The sequence below is a fragment of the Anabrus simplex genome, chromosome 1, assembly GCF_040414725.1.
Source record: "Anabrus simplex isolate iqAnaSimp1 chromosome 1, ASM4041472v1, whole genome shotgun sequence".
Classification (NCBI taxonomy): Eukaryota; Metazoa; Arthropoda; class Insecta; order Orthoptera; family Tettigoniidae; genus Anabrus; species Anabrus simplex.
This window is the reverse complement of record NC_090265.1, coordinates 502458085-502480168: the sequence shown is the minus strand read 5'-3', so window position 1 is coordinate 502480168 and position 22084 is coordinate 502458085. Positions and strand designations below refer to the sequence as shown.

The 22084-nt window shown below is 38.2% G+C and overlaps 1 protein-coding gene across 3 annotated transcripts in view; it reads right to left on the bottom strand.

The window, feature by feature from the left end:
* Nucleotides 1-22084, bottom strand: part of LOC136857024 (uridine phosphorylase 1) — a 331210-nt gene that overhangs the window by 8234 nt on the left and 300892 nt on the right. The window lies entirely within an intron of this gene.

Sequence of the window (22084 nt, the reverse complement as noted above, 5' to 3'; positions counted from 1 at the left end):
TTATGTATTCAGTTTGTTGGAGATGTAAATTTGTATATATAGTGTAGTACGTTAAGTCATGCATGCATTCATTATTTTCTTTGTAGTCGATAATTTCTTTACATTTGATTTTGATTATGCTAGTTAAATAAGACCCGATATGTGCTTTTATGTTTTGTCATTTTAACGAGCCATTTAATGACATGGAAGGAAAATCCAGCTTCGCCATACCAAGTGTGTTTTGTTGAAATTAATATGGTCATATTTTCAAAGTGAAGTTGTTAAATTTGTGAGATGCGATTAATATAATATTTCCAAGTAAATCATATCTGGAGTGATTAGTGCCAGAATAAATCGAATTTGTAAAAGGGGTTATGCGTTAAACATAATAAGAGTGGACTACCGTATTACAGGCGAAATTATTATTTTTTTTAAATATTAATAATAATAATAAATAAATAATATAACTATTTTTTTAAAGAAGATATTTCTTTTTTAAATATGATTTGGAGATAATAATAATTCATGTGATCAAGTGTTGAGTTTATTGGGAATCATTTAATGACGGGAGGTCGTTTTAATTCGGAATTAAAGTGCGTGATAATTTAATTTGATCGATTAATAATATTGAAATGTAGATCGGTGTTAATAATCCGTACATGTTAATGAACGTGTGGTTTAAATTACGGTCCAATTTTTTTTACGTATAAATGTCGCGTTTTGAAGTTGCGATTCATTAGCCGGAACATGTAGTGCTAATATTACGAGACCATGATTGTCAAATTTTGGTAAATATAATTTCAAGATGTTACGATTATTTGTGGAGAATGAACTAAGGCATAGATCCAAATGAGATAGAAAATGTGAAAGAATTTGCAGTCAGATAATAAAAGGTCGTACGATGTCCGAAATGAATAAATAAGTCAGTTGATAATTCTGTGAGGAATAAATAAATGAATCGAGGAATATTGAGATAGAGAGGAAAATAAATTCCGTACGAGAGACACTTAGGATATTGATATGAGTGTAAAATGTACGGGCAGTGTCACAGAGAAATACTGAGTTACGCAGCGGGTAGAATTCGAACCCGTGACAGCATGTACGAAATAAATAGACTGCACAGTTATTCGTTGAGATACAACGGATCTAAGGATAATGAGAGTTCAGATTCCACAGAAATGGTCGTATATTGTATTCATTGTAATAACGAGTGAGGACAATCATGATGTCGTGATAATAATAATAATAAATATTGCAGATAAAGGATTGGACCGCCTTAATTAATTGAGCGTTGATAACGATGTTAAACGGGAATCTAATTGAGAATATGCAACCGATAATAATAACAATGTAAGGACGATGTTAAATCACCGCGGTCGGATTAATAATAATTGTCATAATAATAACTGTAATGATGTCGTTGGTTGATCAGTGAATTAATTTGTAATTGCGACCGATATCTTAATATATAATTTGGCGGAAGTGACCGGTTCATTAATGATAATAACCTTTTTAAGTGACGTGAATAATAATAATATCTTGAGTCACCTATTCATTAATAATAATAATAACCACGAGAGGGATATAATAATAATAATAACAGTAATAACCACTTGGTGTTTGCATCCCGCATAATAATGATGATATTAATCAAACGTGACAGTGCCAGGAACCGTTGCATAATAATAATAATAATAATAATAATAATAATTTCGAGGATGATAATTTCGTGGATTAAATTGTTTGGTGACAACATCCCTCTATTCGTATGTTGAATAATGAGAATGATAATATTAGAATCATTTTTTTTACCGCGTTATTGTACGGTTTCCGTACGGGACGATGTTACAGTCATACTTGCGTGTTTGTTTACTTCGCTCGCGATGCGAGGGGGGCCATGGCACGGTATTTCCCACCGCTTCTCGTTATCTCATCTGTGGCAGTAGTCTACTGAGGCTAACTGGAAACAATTCAGATCACATGTAAATAATATGTATATGCTAATTCATTGGTATGGCATCAGCTGGATATCGTAAGATAGGAACTGTCCGTGGAATCCAGTTTTCGCATTTCACGAGAAACATTACCCAGTCCGAGTACCGGTCTCGGAAAAATGTATATAGCCGAAGTACATCATCTTAGTTAAATCGGGAAGCCGACCGTAACATGGGTTATGCTCGGGCTCCCGATAGAAGGAAGCTATATCTTTGAGTGACGGTTCGATTCAAATGGAATCGATCCGTAAATTATACCTCCGAATGTCATTTTATTTCAGAAGCAACGCAGCAAGATATTGATACCACTTGCGGTATGGCAAGTGATTTATATATTTAACATGTGTGTAAATTCAAATATTGTTGCCACGTGTATCAAAATTTTATACGTCAAATGGCGTAATAAACCGCTCCTTCTGGCAAATTATTTCAAAGGAAACCACTCTCATAATCTTTTTATTGTAGTTAGATGATGCCCTTTTTAGAGTAACAGTCACTTCCTAGTCCTATCATGGAGTCCTTAAATTCAAGTTACAATCGAGCCTTCCCCCTTTTAATTTTAAGTTGCTCCGTTCATCCCCGTGTTCTATTATGCCGTTATATTTATATTTGATGATTTAAATAATGAACCGACACCCCTGAGATAAATGCTAGTCTGGGACTCGGGAGGTGGACGGGTGCAAAATGGCTGGCCCAAAGTGGGGCTTTAAGAACGGCAAAGTGTTGCTTTAAGAACGGCAGAGAGGTCAATATCATTGCTAATCAATTGTAAAATTTTTATATTTTTATACTTTCTTTTCCAAATTTTATATTTTTAATTTTTGATTTTTATTAATTGATGACCGCATCACGGTCAAGTGTGTGTTCACTTGTAACGTAGTATCATGCTAGAGTAAGGTTAGTTTCGAACGGAGCTAGATTTGGCTAGTTATTAATATAATCCATTGCTAATCTCTTCAAGTTTGGCAATGATTCAAAATTCAATAAGCTCGAAGATTTGATGTTTCTCTTTTCCCATATGAAATTTAATATTATTTTGGTAATTCAGGACTCCATTTAAATGTCATTGGACATGAGATGAATATTATAAACAGCTGTTTAGGAAGGCTTGAAATGGTAAAAATATTACTGAGCACCAGTTCAAGTTGTTATTTAAAAAGAGGTTGAGATGGTATAAATTTAAATTAACGTATTTCAGGGCAGGAGATTTCCAACTTCGTCGTTGTTTTTAATGTTGTTGTTGTTGTTATATTGGAGCGGTTTATTGTGAAATCTTAGGCGCAAGCCAGCATTCAAGTTGAATGACCTGCAAATGTAAACAAGTTTTATAGTCAAATTTTTTTTTTGTTAAATGAAAGTTAGTGTAGGGGTATAATGTCATAGGATAGGGCCTAGACCCAATAGCGTATTCCTTCGTGTGCAGCAAGGTGAGAGGCCGATCGGCCCTTTTGCTTTCTCAAGAAAAGTTATAATGTCTGACGACGGTGGGGAGCGATCCCAGGACATGGTGGTAGAAGGACAGGGAGAGATGAAAGCTCTCACGTTAGAGGACTTAATACGAAATTTAACTCTGAAGATAGACCAATTACAGACTAATAGTGTTTCGGTAGAAAATAAAGTTGATCAAATGCAGGCCGATAATGTTTCAGCTAAACATGAACTTGTTGACAAAATCGACCAAGTACAGGCTGCGAGTGTTTCACTAGAGAATAAGATCGACCGAGTACAGGCTGCGTGTGAAATAAATAAATCAGAACTCAAGGCACAAATAGATGCAGTTCAGGCCGCGAGCGTAGCGATGGGACAGGAACTTAGGGACAAATTAATTCAAGTCCAGGAAGCATGTCACTTCGCGAAAGACGAATTAAAAGTGCACATGGATGCGTACATTACCATCGTTAATGAAAAGGTTGACCGCGTTAGAGATGAGGCTCAAATGGAACGCGCAGACATTAAGGAAAAATTGAACGCTAGTGTCAAGGAACTCGCCGCTCTGCGATTAACTGATAAACAAGACATAGAATCACACATAGAGGAAATTCGGGATGAATGTCGGAAGGAGAATGACATCGTCCGGGGACAAGTAGAAGAAAAATGCGCGCAGATAGCTGGCACCTTGGACAAGCATGACAAGGGCATGAACGAGTTACGTGGGGAAGCCGCACGTACACTTGTCATCGTAGCAGGACTGAAAAACAAAGTCGAAGAACTAACTATAAATTTAGAAGACCGTAGCCAGAGAATAACTAAGTGCGAAGACGCAAACTTAGCGTTATTCCAGCGGACGGAAGATCTAATCGAACAGGGCCAATCATTTGCCGACACGGAAGTTCGCCTATTAGAACAATGCAAGGCGTATAATGGGCAAAATTCCGGCACAAAAGAAATAGCCAGTTGTAATCCCGACGGAATGGATGACATCCGAAAAGACTTGGAGATGTTGAAGGCTAGGTTGGAACCATCAGCGTCTAGCCAAGATTTTAACCTCCAATATCGCGAATACGAACCCCATGATAACCAGGGGATTCATAAGAAAGGAGGCCTATCCCATGCTGATACACACGGTTTCAAGTTTGAAAACAGAGATGGGTCGTCTACGTCATCAAGTGCTATCCCGACATCGGTGGTACACGTCATTAAGATGTCTGATGACAAGCCACCAAAGTTCGATGCCCGTGGGCATGTCACCCCGAAAGGTTTCATCCGGGAAATCGCCGGTTATATAAGTGAGAATAAAATACCAGTAGAGCGACAACTGCGAACAGTCGAGAAATTCCTAGACGGAGCACCAGCTGTATGGTTCAGGGCTTTCTTGTATACTTTTGAAGATTTTGAAGGATTTCGGCGGGCTTTTCTCCAAAAGTTCTGGAGTATTCAGGAACAACAGGAGTTAAGGCTGGAAGTATACTCCAGACGATATGCAACATCTTCACCAACGAAATTCTCTGATTACTTTGTGGCACAATTTCACAAGCTACGGGAGCTTGATAATCCAATGAGCGAAACAGAATTGATTAGCGCCATTGGAAAACAATTGCCATTCGAGGTCCAACGAATGATGATAGCGTCAAATGTCCAGACAGCTGTCGATGCGGAGGCTTTATTACGTCAATTAGACCTCACAACGCATCATTCGAACCCAAGACAAATTAGGAGCAGGGACCAACAGGTGAATAATATCGAACGGACAATCGAACCGAAGACCACTAGTACGAAGAACCAGGGAACTAGTACTGATCCAGAACCTCGTCGAGCATATAATACGGAGTGGAAGCCGCGACAATGGATGAGACCAAGGAATTTTGCGGAAGGCAACCGGCAAACCAACCAAGGGAACTTTCGAGCTGACAGGGGATACCGTGGATTCCAGAGAAATAATTATAGGCCGTATCCAGCTAGGAATCAAGGGAACCCGAGATATTACCAGGGAGGATCTCGTCAGGAGAAGGATGACAGATACCAAGAGTCTAGGCGGTATATAGAAGAGCTGAACAAGAGAAAATGGAAGGAGGCGATCCATGATCGAGGCCGTGATGAGGAAGCGACAGGAGCGGAGAGCTTGCAATTCCAAAGAGCAAGGAAAGGGGGCAGCGACTTGAACCCGAATGCACCGACGTTCGATTCGGGACAAGGAAACAAAGAGATGTGACTAGAAGCAGAGGATGAACGAGAGGAAGCAGATGACGAGCCGGAAGAAGATGATGTCGAAGAAGAGGATGAAGAAGATGACGGAAGGGAAGAAGAAGTCCAAGTAATCCGTACACCAATTGAAGCAAGGCCATGTCCAGAGTGTGGAGAGATAGACAGAGACGTGCAGGAATTTGTCAATGCGATCCATGATATCGAAAGGCAGAACGAGGAGTTAAGGGTCAGGAACCAGATGTTGAGAGACGAAATCAATAGCCGTCGCAGAACAGAGGATCCAATGTCAAATCATGATAGTGATGATATGGACACATCATAAAAAATAAAAAAAATCTCATGATGCTCACTAGATTTTTTTTTACCTGGGCAAGAGGAAGATGAACCCGAGTGACTTAGGCCCATAATCAATCATGATTTGATCGGTAAAATAATATGAGACATTTATTGAAATACAGAGGAGTGTATTTGAAAATATTTCGTTTATGTAATGTTGAAATCAGAGCGAAGGAAGGACGACAGACTGGAGCCTGACGGATTAGCTCAACACGACAACTTTTAGCTACTTCACAGCAGGGAATATCATTAGTTGGCGTACAAGGAAATACAGAGTCCACAAATAAGTCTTGGTCAGAAAGAGGAAGGGGGAGAGTCATACAAAGAAAACCCACCACATGAGTAAGACCTTGGGATATTTTTGGTAGGACGGAAATTCCATGACCTCATGGAAAATTACAGCGGCTGAGTGTACGTTCGCTAGCCTAAGTTCGAGCAGGTGGAGATTTAAATCACGTGACCGCTTGCCGGCCAATAGTAAAAATTTGATGGGAGACTCAGTGATACCATCTTAAGGAATGATGGATGAGATATTTTCGTAACTACAAAAGTATTCAGTAATAAATTAATATGAGTACGCGGATGAATGTAATGAATTTATTAGGGGTCATGCATGGAAAAATAATCAATACTTATTGACAAATTAATTAAATTGAAGGCTGGATTTCTTGGAAACCGGACAGCTTGAATCTCATTGGCTGAAAGAAGACCACGTTGTCAGGGACGCTTACAAAGGCGCGAAATGTGAGGAGCGAAATCCACCCATATCTCCTAAATCTGTGATCACCAGGAGTTCATATTTTATCCAGCAGATATGCTAGCGGAGTGGATTAATTTGATGTAAATTTTAACTTCCAATTCGGAGTGCAAGTACCGATATTAAAAATCCACCCCCTCCCTAAGGGGCATGACGTCAACGAATCCGCGGGAAAAAGGCTTCATCCATATATACGGAGCTGAATTGACGGTCGACAGCACACTTGTCTTGAATCGTTGGAGCTGAATTGACGGTCGCCAGCACACGTGAATTGAATATCGGGAGCTGAACTGTTGGTCGCCGGTAACTTAGAATTCTACGGACGTACAGTCATTTAATGGCGCGAGCATCCGCCAGTGTTTGTAAAGTGTGATCGCGCTCAAGCAACATGTTAAATCTGGAAATAGTTAACGTAGGATAGTGTTTGTTATTTATGAATAATCAGTGACGTAAAGTAATTACCCTGCAAGAGAGTAGTATAAAATATATCACCATAAGTACGTACATAATAGACTGTGTGACGAACAGTACTTTAAGGAAGTAGTAGCCTGTACTTAGCTATACCGAACCGATGTCATGAACACGTCAAGAATGCCGTATAAATCGGGCGTATCGCGGCGGGCGTAATAGTTGACACCACGTCGTACGTGTCCAGGTCCATTGTGCGGTAGGTGGACGAAGATTAAATAGTGTAAATATATTAAATTCTTGGGTCTAGGATAGAAATTTGTTGTGTTAACGTTGTAAATGGTGAAGGTTTGTGGCAGTCAAGATATGAGTGTAAAATGATAATGTGCCAGGAAATCTTTTGTGAAACTACGCCATCAAGGATGGAGGAGTAAAACGCAGAGAGGGGCTGGATGAAGCCTCTCGTCTGCAAAGCTGCAATGGAATACCGATAACTAAGATGAGTACTAAACTGTAAAATATATTTGGGAAATGTTATCGTGATGGGAAAAATGGGAATAATTTGATTATACTTGGTTACCTTCTGTAACAAGATGGGTCGCTTAACGACCCCATCCTAAATTTGTAGCACGGACAGTAGTAAATCATAATAATGTAAATAATCGGGTCTTTTATGTATTCAGTTTGTTGGAGATGTAAATTTGTATATATAGTGTAGTACGTTAAGTCATGCATGCATTCATTATTTTCTTTGTAGTCGATAATTTCTTTACATTTGATTTTGATTATGCTAGTTAAATAAGACCCGATATGTGCTTTTATGTTTTGTCATTTTAACGAGCCATTTAATGACATGGAAGGAAAATCCAGCTTCGCCATACCAAGTGTGTTTTGTTGAAATTAATATGGTCATATTTTCAAAGTGAAGTTGTTAAATTTGTGAGATGCGATTAATATAATATTTCCAAGTAAATCATATCTGGAGTGATTAGTGCCAGAATAAATCGAATTTGTAAAAGGGGTTATGCGTTAAACATAATAAGAGTGGACTACCGTATTACAGGCGAAATTATTATTTTTTTTAAATATTAATAATAATAATAAATAAATAATATAACTATTTTTTTAAAGAAGATATTTCTTTTTTAAATATGATTTGGAGATAATAATAATTCATGTGATCAAGTGTTGAGTTTATTGGGAATCATTTAATGACGGGAGGTCGTTTTAATTCGGAATTAAAGTGCGTGATAATTTAATTTGATCGATTAATAATATTGAAATGTAGATCGGTGTTAATAATCCGTACATGTTAATGAACGTGTGGTTTAAATTACGGTCCAATTTTTTTTACGTATAAATGTCGCGTTTTGAAGTTGCGATTCATTAGCCGGAACATGTAGTGCTAATATTACGAGACCATGATTGTCAAATTTTGGTAAATATAATTTCAAGATGTTACGATTATTTGTGGAGAATGAACTAAGGCATAGATCCAAATGAGATAGAAAATGTGAAAGAATTTGCAGTCAGATAATAAAAGGTCGTACGATGTCCGAAATGAATAAATAAGTCAGTTGATAATTCTGTGAGGAATAAATAAATGAATCGAGGAATATTGAGATAGAGAGGAAAATAAATTCCGTACGAGAGACACTTAGGATATTGATATGAGTGTAAAATGTACGGGCAGTGTCACAGAGAAATACTGAGTTACGCAGCGGGTAGAATTCGAACCCGTGACAGCATGTACGAAATAAATAGACTGCACAGTTATTCGTTGAGATACAACGGATCTAAGGATAATGAGAGTTCAGATTCCACAGAAATGGTCGTATATTGTATTCATTGTAATAACGAGTGAGGACAATCATGATGTCGTGATAATAATAATAATAAATATTGCAGATAAAGGATTGGACCGCCTTAATTAATTGAGCGTTGATAACGATGTTAAACGGGAATCTAATTGAGAATATGCAACCGATAATAATAACAATGTAAGGACGATGTTAAATCACCGCGGTCGGATTAATAATAATTGTCATAATAATAACTGTAATGATGTCGTTGGTTGATCAGTGAATTAATTTGTAATTGCGACCGATATCTTAATATATAATTTGGCGGAAGTGACCGGTTCATTAATGATAATAACCTTTTTAAGTGACGTGAATAATAATAATATCTTGAGTCACCTATTCATTAATAATAATAATAACCACGAGAGGGATATAATAATAATAATAACAGTAATAACCACTTGGTGTTTGCATCCCGCATAATAATGATGATATTAATCAAACGTGACAGTGCCAGGAACCGTTGCATAATAATAATAATAATAATAATAATAATAATTTCGAGGATGATAATTTCGTGGATTAAATTGTTTGGTGACAACATCCCTCTATTCGTATGTTGAATAATGAGAATGATAATATTAGAATCATTTTTTTTACCGCGTTATTGTACGGTTTCCGTACGGGACGATGTTACAGTCATACTTGCGTGTTTGTTTACTTCGCTCGCGATGCGAGGGGGGCCATGGCACGGTATTTCCCACCGCTTCTCGTTATCTCATCTGTGGCAGTAGTCTACTGAGGCTAACTGGAAACAATTCAGATCACATGTAAATAATATGTATATGCTAATTCATTGGTATGGCATCAGCTGGATATCGTAAGATAGGAACTGTCCGTGGAATCCAGTTTTCGCATTTCACGAGAAACATTACCCAGTCCGAGTACCGGTCTCGGAAAAATGTATATAGCCGAAGTACATCATCTTAGTTAAATCGGGAAGCCGACCGTAACATGGGTTATGCTCGGGCTCCCGATAGAAGGAAGCTATATCTTTGAGTGACGGTTCGATTCAAATGGAATCGATCCGTAAATTATACCTCCGAATGTCATTTTATTTCAGAAGCAACGCAGCAAGATATTGATACCACTTGCGGTATGGCAAGTGATTTATATATTTAACATGTGTGTAAATTCAAATATTGTTGCCACGTGTATCAAAATTTTATACGTCAAATGGCGTAATAAACCGCTCCTTCTGGCAAATTATTTCAAAGGAAACCACTCTCATAATCTTTTTATTGTAGTTAGATGATGCCCTTTTTAGAGTAACAGTCACTTCCTAGTCCTATCATGGAGTCCTTAAATTCAAGTTACAATCGAGCCTTCCCCCTTTTAATTTTAAGTTGCTCCGTTCATCCCCGTGTTCTATTATGCCGTTATATTTATATTTGATGATTTAAATAATGAACCGACACCCCTGAGATAAATGCTAGTCTGGGACTCGGGAGGTGGACGGGTGCAAAATGGCTGGCCCAAAGTGGGGCTTTAAGAACGGCAAAGTGTTGCTTTAAGAACGGCAGAGAGGTCAATATCATTGCTAATCAATTGTAAAATTTTTATATTTTTATACTTTCTTTTCCAAATTTTATATTTTTAATTTTTGATTTTTATTAATTGATGACCGCATCACGGTCAAGTGTGTGTTCACTTGTAACGTAGTATCATGCTAGAGTAAGGTTAGTTTCGAACGGAGCTAGATTTGGCTAGTTATTAATATAATCCATTGCTAATCTCTTCAAGTTTGGCAATGATTCAAAATTCAATAAGCTCGAAGATTTGATGTTTCTCTTTTCCCATATGAAATTTAATATTATTTTGGTAATTCAGGACTCCATTTAAATGTCATTGGACATGAGATGAATATTATAAACAGCTGTTTAGGAAGGCTTGAAATGGTAAAAATATTACTGAGCACCAGTTCAAGTTGTTATTTAAAAAGAGGTTGAGATGGTATAAATTTAAATTAACGTATTTCAGGGCAGGAGATTTCCAACTTCGTCGTTGTTTTTAATGTTGTTGTTGTTGTTATATTGGAGCGGTTTATTGTGAAATCTTAGGCGCAAGCCAGCATTCAAGTTGAATGACCTGCAAATGTAAACAAGTTTTATAGTCAAATTTTTTTTTTGTTAAATGAAAGTTAGTGTAGGGGTATAATGTCATAGGATAGGGCCTAGACCCAATAGCGTATTCCTTCGTGTGCAGCAAGGTGAGAGGCCGATCGGCCCTTTTGCTTTCTCAAGAAAAGTTATAATGTCTGACGACGGTGGGGAGCGATCCCAGGACATGGTGGTAGAAGGACAGGGAGAGATGAAAGCTCTCACGTTAGAGGACTTAATACGAAATTTAACTCTGAAGATAGACCAATTACAGACTAATAGTGTTTCGGTAGAAAATAAAGTTGATCAAATGCAGGCCGATAATGTTTCAGCTAAACATGAACTTGTTGACAAAATCGACCAAGTACAGGCTGCGAGTGTTTCACTAGAGAATAAGATCGACCGAGTACAGGCTGCGTGTGAAATAAATAAATCAGAACTCAAGGCACAAATAGATGCAGTTCAGGCCGCGAGCGTAGCGATGGGACAGGAACTTAGGGACAAATTAATTCAAGTCCAGGAAGCATGTCACTTCGCGAAAGACGAATTAAAAGTGCACATGGATGCGTACATTACCATCGTTAATGAAAAGGTTGACCGCGTTAGAGATGAGGCTCAAATGGAACGCGCAGACATTAAGGAAAAATTGAACGCTAGTGTCAAGGAACTCGCCGCTCTGCGATTAACTGATAAACAAGACATAGAATCACACATAGAGGAAATTCGGGATGAATGTCGGAAGGAGAATGACATCGTCCGGGGACAAGTAGAAGAAAAATGCGCGCAGATAGCTGGCACCTTGGACAAGCATGACAAGGGCATGAACGAGTTACGTGGGGAAGCCGCACGTACACTTGTCATCGTAGCAGGACTGAAAAACAAAGTCGAAGAACTAACTATAAATTTAGAAGACCGTAGCCAGAGAATAACTAAGTGCGAAGACGCAAACTTAGCGTTATTCCAGCGGACGGAAGATCTAATCGAACAGGGCCAATCATTTGCCGACACGGAAGTTCGCCTATTAGAACAATGCAAGGCGTATAATGGGCAAAATTCCGGCACAAAAGAAATAGCCAGTTGTAATCCCGACGGAATGGATGACATCCGAAAAGACTTGGAGATGTTGAAGGCTAGGTTGGAACCATCAGCGTCTAGCCAAGATTTTAACCTCCAATATCGCGAATACGAACCCCATGATAACCAGGGGATTCATAAGAAAGGAGGCCTATCCCATGCTGATACACACGGTTTCAAGTTTGAAAACAGAGATGGGTCGTCTACGTCATCAAGTGCTATCCCGACATCGGTGGTACACGTCATTAAGATGTCTGATGACAAGCCACCAAAGTTCGATGCCCGTGGGCATGTCACCCCGAAAGGTTTCATCCGGGAAATCGCCGGTTATATAAGTGAGAATAAAATACCAGTAGAGCGACAACTGCGAACAGTCGAGAAATTCCTAGACGGAGCACCAGCTGTATGGTTCAGGGCTTTCTTGTATACTTTTGAAGATTTTGAAGGATTTCGGCGGGCTTTTCTCCAAAAGTTCTGGAGTATTCAGGAACAACAGGAGTTAAGGCTGGAAGTATACTCCAGACGATATGCAACATCTTCACCAACGAAATTCTCTGATTACTTTGTGGCACAATTTCACAAGCTACGGGAGCTTGATAATCCAATGAGCGAAACAGAATTGATTAGCGCCATTGGAAAACAATTGCCATTCGAGGTCCAACGAATGATGATAGCGTCAAATGTCCAGACAGCTGTCGATGCGGAGGCTTTATTACGTCAATTAGACCTCACAACGCATCATTCGAACCCAAGACAAATTAGGAGCAGGGACCAACAGGTGAATAATATCGAACGGACAATCGAACCGAAGACCACTAGTACGAAGAACCAGGGAACTAGTACTGATCCAGAACCTCGTCGAGCATATAATACGGAGTGGAAGCCGCGACAATGGATGAGACCAAGGAATTTTGCGGAAGGCAACCGGCAAACCAACCAAGGGAACTTTCGAGCTGACAGGGGATACCGTGGATTCCAGAGAAATAATTATAGGCCGTATCCAGCTAGGAATCAAGGGAACCCGAGATATTACCAGGGAGGATCTCGTCAGGAGAAGGATGACAGATACCAAGAGTCTAGGCGGTATATAGAAGAGCTGAACAAGAGAAAATGGAAGGAGGCGATCCATGATCGAGGCCGTGATGAGGAAGCGACAGGAGCGGAGAGCTTGCAATTCCAAAGAGCAAGGAAAGGGGGCAGCGACTTGAACCCGAATGCACCGACGTTCGATTCGGGACAAGGAAACAAAGAGATGTGACTAGAAGCAGAGGATGAACGAGAGGAAGCAGATGACGAGCCGGAAGAAGATGATGTCGAAGAAGAGGATGAAGAAGATGACGGAAGGGAAGAAGAAGTCCAAGTAATCCGTACACCAATTGAAGCAAGGCCATGTCCAGAGTGTGGAGAGATAGACAGAGACGTGCAGGAATTTGTCAATGCGATCCATGATATCGAAAGGCAGAACGAGGAGTTAAGGGTCAGGAACCAGATGTTGAGAGACGAAATCAATAGCCGTCGCAGAACAGAGGATCCAATGTCAAATCATGATAGTGATGATATGGACACATCATAAAAAATAAAAAAAATCTCATGATGCTCACTAGATTTTTTTTTACCTGGGCAAGAGGAAGATGAACCCGAGTGACTTAGGCCCATAATCAATCATGATTTGATCGGTAAAATAATATGAGACATTTATTGAAATACAGAGGAGTGTATTTGAAAATATTTCGTTTATGTAATGTTGAAATCAGAGCGAAGGAAGGACGACAGACTGGAGCCTGACGGATTAGCTCAACACGACAACTTTTAGCTACTTCACAGCAGGGAATATCATTAGTTGGCGTACAAGGAAATACAGAGTCCACAAATAAGTCTTGGTCAGAAAGAGGAAGGGGGAGAGTCATACAAAGAAAACCCACCACATGAGTAAGACCTTGGGATATTTTTGGTAGGACGGAAATTCCATGACCTCATGGAAAATTACAGCGGCTGAGTGTACGTTCGCTAGCCTAAGTTCGAGCAGGTGGAGATTTAAATCACGTGACCGCTTGCCGGCCAATAGTAAAAATTTGATGGGAGACTCAGTGATACCATCTTAAGGAATGATGGATGAGATATTTTCGTAACTACAAAAGTATTCAGTAATAAATTAATATGAGTACGCGGATGAATGTAATGAATTTATTAGGGGTCATGCATGGAAAAATAATCAATACTTATTGACAAATTAATTAAATTGAAGGCTGGATTTCTTGGAAACCGGACAGCTTGAATCTCATTGGCTGAAAGAAGACCACGTTGTCAGGGACGCTTACAAAGGCGCGAAATGTGAGGAGCGAAATCCACCCATATCTCCTAAATCTGTGATCACCAGGAGTTCATATTTTATCCAGCAGATATGCTAGCGGAGTGGATTAATTTGATGTAAATTTTAACTTCCAATTCGGAGTGCAAGTACCGATATTAAAAATCCACCCCCTCCCTAAGGGGCATGACGTCAACGAATCCGCGGGAAAAAGGCTTCATCCATATATACGGAGCTGAATTGACGGTCGACAGCACACTTGTCTTGAATCGTTGGAGCTGAATTGACGGTCGCCAGCACACGTGAATTGAATATCGGGAGCTGAACTGTTGGTCGCCGGTAACTTAGAATTCTACGGACGTACAGTCATTTAATGGCGCGAGCATCCGCCAGTGTTTGTAAAGTGTGATCGCGCTCAAGCAACATGTTAAATCTGGAAATAGTTAACGTAGGATAGTGTTTGTTATTTATGAATAATCAGTGACGTAAAGTAATTACCCTGCAAGAGAGTAGTATAAAATATATCACCATAAGTACGTACATAATAGACTGTGTGACGAACAGTACTTTAAGGAAGTAGTAGCCTGTACTTAGCTATACCGAACCGATGTCATGAACACGTCAAGAATGCCGTATAAATCGGGCGTATCGCGGCGGGCGTAATAGTTGACACCACGTCGTACGTGTCCAGGTCCATTGTGCGGTAGGTGGACGAAGATTAAATAGTGTAAATATATTAAATTCTTGGGTCTAGGATAGAAATTTGTTGTGTTAACGTTGTAAATGGTGAAGGTTTGTGGCAGTCAAGATATGAGTGTAAAATGATAATGTGCCAGGAAATCTTTTGTGAAACTACGCCATCAAGGATGGAGGAGTAAAACGCAGAGAGGGGCTGGATGAAGCCTCTCGTCTGCAAAGCTGCAATGGAATACCGATAACTAAGATGAGTACTAAACTGTAAAATATATTTGGGAAATGTTATCGTGATGGGAAAAATGGGAATAATTTGATTATACTTGGTTACCTTCTGTAACAAGATGGGTCGCTTAACGACCCCATCCTAAATTTGTAGCACGGACAGTAGTAAATCATAATAATGTAAATAATCGGGTCTTTTATGTATTCAGTTTGTTGGAGATGTAAATTTGTATATATAGTGTAGTACGTTAAGTCATGCATGCATTCATTATTTTCTTTGTAGTCGATAATTTCTTTACATTTGATTTTGATTATGCTAGTTAAATAAGACCCGATATGTGCTTTTATGTTTTGTCATTTTAACGAGCCATTTAATGACATGGAAGGAAAATCCAGCTTCGCCATACCAAGTGTGTTTTGTTGAAATTAATATGGTCATATTTTCAAAGTGAAGTTGTTAAATTTGTGAGATGCGATTAATATAATATTTCCAAGTAAATCATATCTGGAGTGATTAGTGCCAGAATAAATCGAATTTGTAAAAGGGGTTATGCGTTAAACATAATAAGAGTGGACTACCGTATTACAGGCGAAATTATTATTTTTTTTAAATATTAATAATAATAATAAATAAATAATATAACTATTTTTTTAAAGAAGATATTTCTTTTTTAAATATGATTTGGAGATAATAATAATTCATGTGATCAAGTGTTGAGTTTATTGGGAATCATTTAATGACGGGAGGTCGTTTTAATTCGGAATTAAAGTGCGTGATAATTTAATTTGATCGATTAATAATATTGAAATGTAGATCGGTGTTAATAATCCGTACATGTTAATGAACGTGTGGTTTAAATTACGGTCCAATTTTTTTTACGTATAAATGTCGCGTTTTGAAGTTGCGATTCATTAGCCGGAACATGTAGTGCTAATATTACGAGACCATGATTGTCAAATTTTGGTAAATATAATTTCAAGATGTTACGATTATTTGTGGAGAATGAACTAAGGCATAGATCCAAATGAGATAGAAAATGTGAAAGAATTTGCAGTCAGATAATAAAAGGTCGTACGATGTCCGAAATGAATAAATAAGTCAGTTGATAATTCTGTGAGGAATAAATAAATGAATCGAGGAATATTGAGATAGAGAGGAAAATAAATTCCGTACGAGAGACACTTAGGATATTGATATGAGTGTAAAATGTACGGGCAGTGTCACAGAGAAATACTGAGTTACGCAGCGGGTAGAATTCGAACCCGTGACAGCATGTACGAAATAAATAGACTGCACAGTTATTCGTTGAGATACAACGGATCTAAGGATAATGAGAGTTCAGATTCCACAGAAATGGTCGTATATTGTATTCATTGTAATAACGAGTGAGGACAATCATGATGTCGTGATAATAATAATAATAAATATTGCAGATAAAGGATTGGACCGCCTTAATTAATTGAGCGTTGATAACGATGTTAAACGGGAATCTAATTGAGAATATGCAACCGATAATAATAACAATGTAAGGACGATGTTAAATCACCGCGGTCGGATTAATAATAATTGTCATAATAATAACTGTAATGATGTCGTTGGTTGATCAGTGAATTAATTTGTAATTGCGACCGATATCTTAATATATAATTTGGCGGAAGTGACCGGTTCATTAATGATAATAACCTTTTTAAGTGACGTGAATAATAATAATATCTTGAGTCACCTATTCATTAATAATAATAATAACCACGAGAGGGATATAATAATAATAATAACAGTAATAACCACTTGGTGTTTGCATCCCGCATAATAATGATGATATTAATCAAACGTGACAGTGCCAGGAACCGTTGCATAATAATAATAATAATAATAATAATAATAATAATAATTTCGAGGATGATAATTTCGTGGATTAAATTGTTTGGTGACAACATCCCTCTATTCGTATGTTGAATAATGAGAATGATAATATTAGAATCATTTTTTTTTACCGCGTTATTGTACGGTTTCCGTACGGGACGATGTTACAGTCATACTTGCGTGTTTGTTTACTTCGCTCGCGATGCGAGGGGGGCCATGGCACGGTATTTCCCACCGCTTCTCGTTATCTCATCTGTGGCAGTAGTCTACTGAGGCTAACTGGAAACAATTCAGATCACATGTAAATAATATGTATATGCTAATTCATTGGTATGGCATCAGCTGGATATCGTAAGATAGGAACTGTCCGTGGAATCCAGTTTTCGCATTTCACGAGAAACATTACCCAGTCCGAGTACCGGTCTCGGAAAAATGTATATAGCCGAAGTACATCATCTTAGTTAAATCGGGAAGCCGACCGTAACATGGGTTATGCTCGGGCTCCCGATAGAAGGAAGCTATATCTTTGAGTGACGGTTCGATTCAAATGGAATCGATCCGTAAATTATACCTCCGAATGTCATTTTATTTCAGAAGCAACGCAGCAAGATATTGATACCACTTGCGGTATGGCAAGTGATTTATATATTTAACATGTGTGTAAATTCAAATATTGTTGCCACGTGTATCAAAATTTTATACGTCAAATGGCGTAATAAACCGCTCCTTCTGGCAAATTATTTCAAAGGAAACCACTCTCATAATCTTTTTATTGTAGTTAGATGATGCCCTTTTTAGAGTAACAGTCACTTCCTAGTCCTATCATGGAGTCCTTAAATTCAAGTTACAATCGAGCCTTCCCCCTTTTAATTTTAAGTTGCTCCGTTCATCCCCGTGTTCTATTATGCCGTTATATTTATATTTGATGATTTAAATAATGAACCGACACCCCTGAGATAAATGCTAGTCTGGGACTCGGGAGGTGGACGGGTGCAGTATGTAGGGAGAGGGTGAAACCCAGATAATTGTCTGAAGTAATCTCATACACATGGTAAAAATGTACAATAACTTGTAAATGCTGAGTGTCCAAATTTACCCCAACACAATTCACAGGCAATTTAAAATAAAAAAGAGTTAATGATGTTATAACTACCATATTTGATGTTACATGACTAAATGTTGAGGCCTAAAACATAAAATAAAGAGGTCTCAACTCTTAGCAAAATTAAGAAAAAGTCTTTTCAATTAATCAGTCACCACTGACTTGCATTTAAGGCTGTTGCCCAAGTGGTAGATTTCCTATCAGTTGTTTTACCTAGTCTTTTCTTAAATAAATTCAAAGAAGGTGGAAATTTATCAAAATTGCCCTTGGTAAATTATTCCAATCCTTAACTCCTCTTCGTATAAACTAATATTTGCCCCAGTTTGTCCTCTTCCGATATTATGATCTTTCCTACTTTTAAAAACACTATTCTATCAATCACTACTGATCTGCATTTAGGGCAGTAGCCCAGGTGGCAGATTCCCTATCTGTTGTTTTCCTAGCCTTTTCTTGAATGATTTCAAGGAAATTGGAAATTTATTGAACATCTCCTTTGGTACATTATTCCAATCCCTAACTCCCCTACCTATAAACAAATATTTGCCCCAATTTGTTCTCTTGAGGATGGTTACCAAGTTGCTCTTCCTCTTAAAACAATAATCACCACCAGCACTTAATTTTTCGTAGCAAGGACGGGACCTGGTAACCCATCTGGCTTGTGGATTTTTGAGTGGAGATTCGTATAATATGAAAATATTGTTTATGTGTTATTTTTTATCTGTAAAGTTAAAATGAAGTTTTCTTTGTTTTTAATACAATATATTGAATTGATATATATTTTTTCTTTCCATTGATTACATATAACAGCAGAAAATATCCACAACAACTTAAAAAGGCAAAAAAGGCATCAAACTATCAAATAGGCTACGGAAGCTAAAAAAGGCAAAATAGTAACTGGTTCTACCATTCCTATATGTACGGAAACATATTTGTCTCTATGTGACACTTTGATATTGCCTAACTTCCAGGTTCTAGTCATGAGTTAAATTTAATGTACCATAATCATTGCCTCCAGGGCAGCTTGGATTTGATGTAAGAAGATTTCAAAATAAAAATTGTGAGAATGAATGGTTTGGACATGTTTTGTGAGGGGGAGAAATGTGAGAATTTCAGCTTAGAAGATTAAAGATACTATGGAAGATTTTTAACGGTGGATAATGATCTCATAATTGGGCACAGAGGAGATCAATCAAACATTTATGACAAAGAAGTCAGTCCAGATTCTCAAAACTTCTGAAAATACTGCTCATGAACATTGAGATAGGAAGCTAGGAGGGAGGAATAGGAACACACAATTACAGATTAGTGTGTGCAGAGGGAACGCCAGAAAATGGAGAAAAGGACAAATATGACAACATAAGAGCATTTGCATAAACAGATTGTATATAGTAAAATTCTGACATGGTAAAAGATCTTGAAGCAGCCAGGGCACAAAACGAACTACAGTCAACTTTCCAATATTAAATTATAAATCTGAATTGTTATGAACTTATTACTTAAAATTAGTTTCAGCAGACTGAAGAAACTTGCAGTTATAAATTAGCTGAGTCAAAACTGAAAGAAATGGCTTCAGATAATGTTTTATATTGTCCATCTCCCAATATTGTCGAGGTCTTTTGCAGTCTCTCACTATCCTGTAACTTACTTATTCTGCAAAAAGCCTTATCTCTGATCTGTAGTTCACTCATAAAGTTCATAACTGCGATGAAGTGGAAAAGAATCTCAAAAATATTTTGACTGAAGGAAGAAAGACAATAATTCCATGCTAAATGTATAGGGAAAAAAGCTAAAGATATTTCTGTAGTGCCTCTAGTGTCAGTAAAAAAAACCTACTACGAATAGCGTTTTGATAGTGCACTAGTTATTGCCAACTGTTAAGCCCAAACTGACACACTGGGGTGAAGTTCTTGCAGCCAAGACAGAGTTAGCTGGAAAATTTATTCCATTTATATAGGAAAATATATATAATATAATACATTATATATAGGACAAATATTTCAGTTTCCCTATGGAAATCTAAATCTAAATCTTCAGTTAGCAGATGACAAAAGATAGCAGCACTAATCCTATGCCATGATTTTTATGTAGATGATTGTATTTCAGGTGCAAATAATGTCATTTACTGAAAAGAGAAAACTCTTTCAGGTCAGCATGGCAATAGGTGGTCTTTTGGAGACACAGCTCTCTGCATTTAACAACCAAGTGGATGTAATACTCTTACAAGAAACTCACTTCTTCTTTTCCTGCCACTTTTTCCCACACCTGTGGGGTCGTGGGTGCGAACTACATCACAGATGTGGATTTGACCCTGTTCTTACAAGAAACTCACTGTGAAGACCAAAACAAACTCCTGTCTAGATGTAAGTTGCCAGGATACAGTCTTGTCACAGCAACTTTCCACGAGAGCTACAGAACAGCAACTTACGCTGAGAACAACATCGAGCATCGAGCATGTCTGGAGCTTTAAGTACAAGCACTGATAATAACATATTCACCATCAAAATTAGAACTGCTAGCATAGAAGTTATCAACATCTATAAACCTCCTTCCCAGCCCTGGGTTAATAAAGCCATCCATAATGTGGAATACCCTACTGTCATCCTAGGGGATTTTAAAAGTCACCGCACTATCTGGGTATATAAAGATACCAATTCAGATAGCAATAGTACACTAGAATGGGCAGAGGCTGAAGATATTTTCTTGATGTATGATACCAAAGAGAGAGGTACCTTTCACTCTGCTAGATAGAAACATGACTGTGACCCAGACTTCTGTTTTATTTCTAAGGACCAAAAGGGGAGACCGCTCCCCTGCAGAAGAAAAGTGTTAGACAATTTCCCACGAAGTCAGCACAGGCCAGTTCTTCTGAAAATTGGTATTGAATTTCCAATTATAAGATAAAATCCAGTGCCCAGATGGAACTTTACAAAGGCTAAATGGGATTTCTTCAACAGTGAGATGGGACACAGCATCCAATGGATCCCACCAGCTCTTGAAAACTATAACCGTTTTACTGGTCAACATGGCAATAGATGGTCATTTGGAGACACAGCTCTCTGCATTTACCAACCAGCCCAATATTATGCCTGATTCTTCAGGTGTGTACAATGTGTGAGCATGTTCTATAGCAAAGAAGCACATTTCCTGAGGATTTAGAAAGGAATACATCCCAGGGTGGAGCGAGAGGTGCAATGAGCTGTATGAAGAATACCAACGCAGTAATCAAATGGAAGTCACTGATGAATGACTGCATTGCTTAGACTCTGCCAGGAAGAAGCTAGGCAGTAGTACCCCCAATTACCATAGCAAGAACTCTAAAATAAAGCCAGAACATATAGCAAACAGGATTGTTGGCTTAACCTGAGCATCAGCAAACATAAAAAGGGATGAAACAAGGCAAAATGAGCTAAAGACAGAACTATCCAGAGCTGGAACAAAATCTCAGTTCTCCGACGATTTTTCTGTTGCAGAGATCTCAGCTGCTTTGAAGGAAACAAAATTGGGGAAATCAGCAGGCTTGGACGGTATCCATCCCGAATTTCTGACGCACAGTGGTCCTAGAACTATAGAATGGCTTGCTAAATTCTTTAGTGACATCCTAAAGAAAAGAAGGCTCTCACCTCTTCTTAAAAGAACTAAAGTAGTTGCTGTTGTAAAGCCTGGGAAAAGTGGCTGTAATGTGGAAGATTATCAACCTAGTGCTCTACTGAGTATCTGCTACAAACTACTAGAGAGACTGAT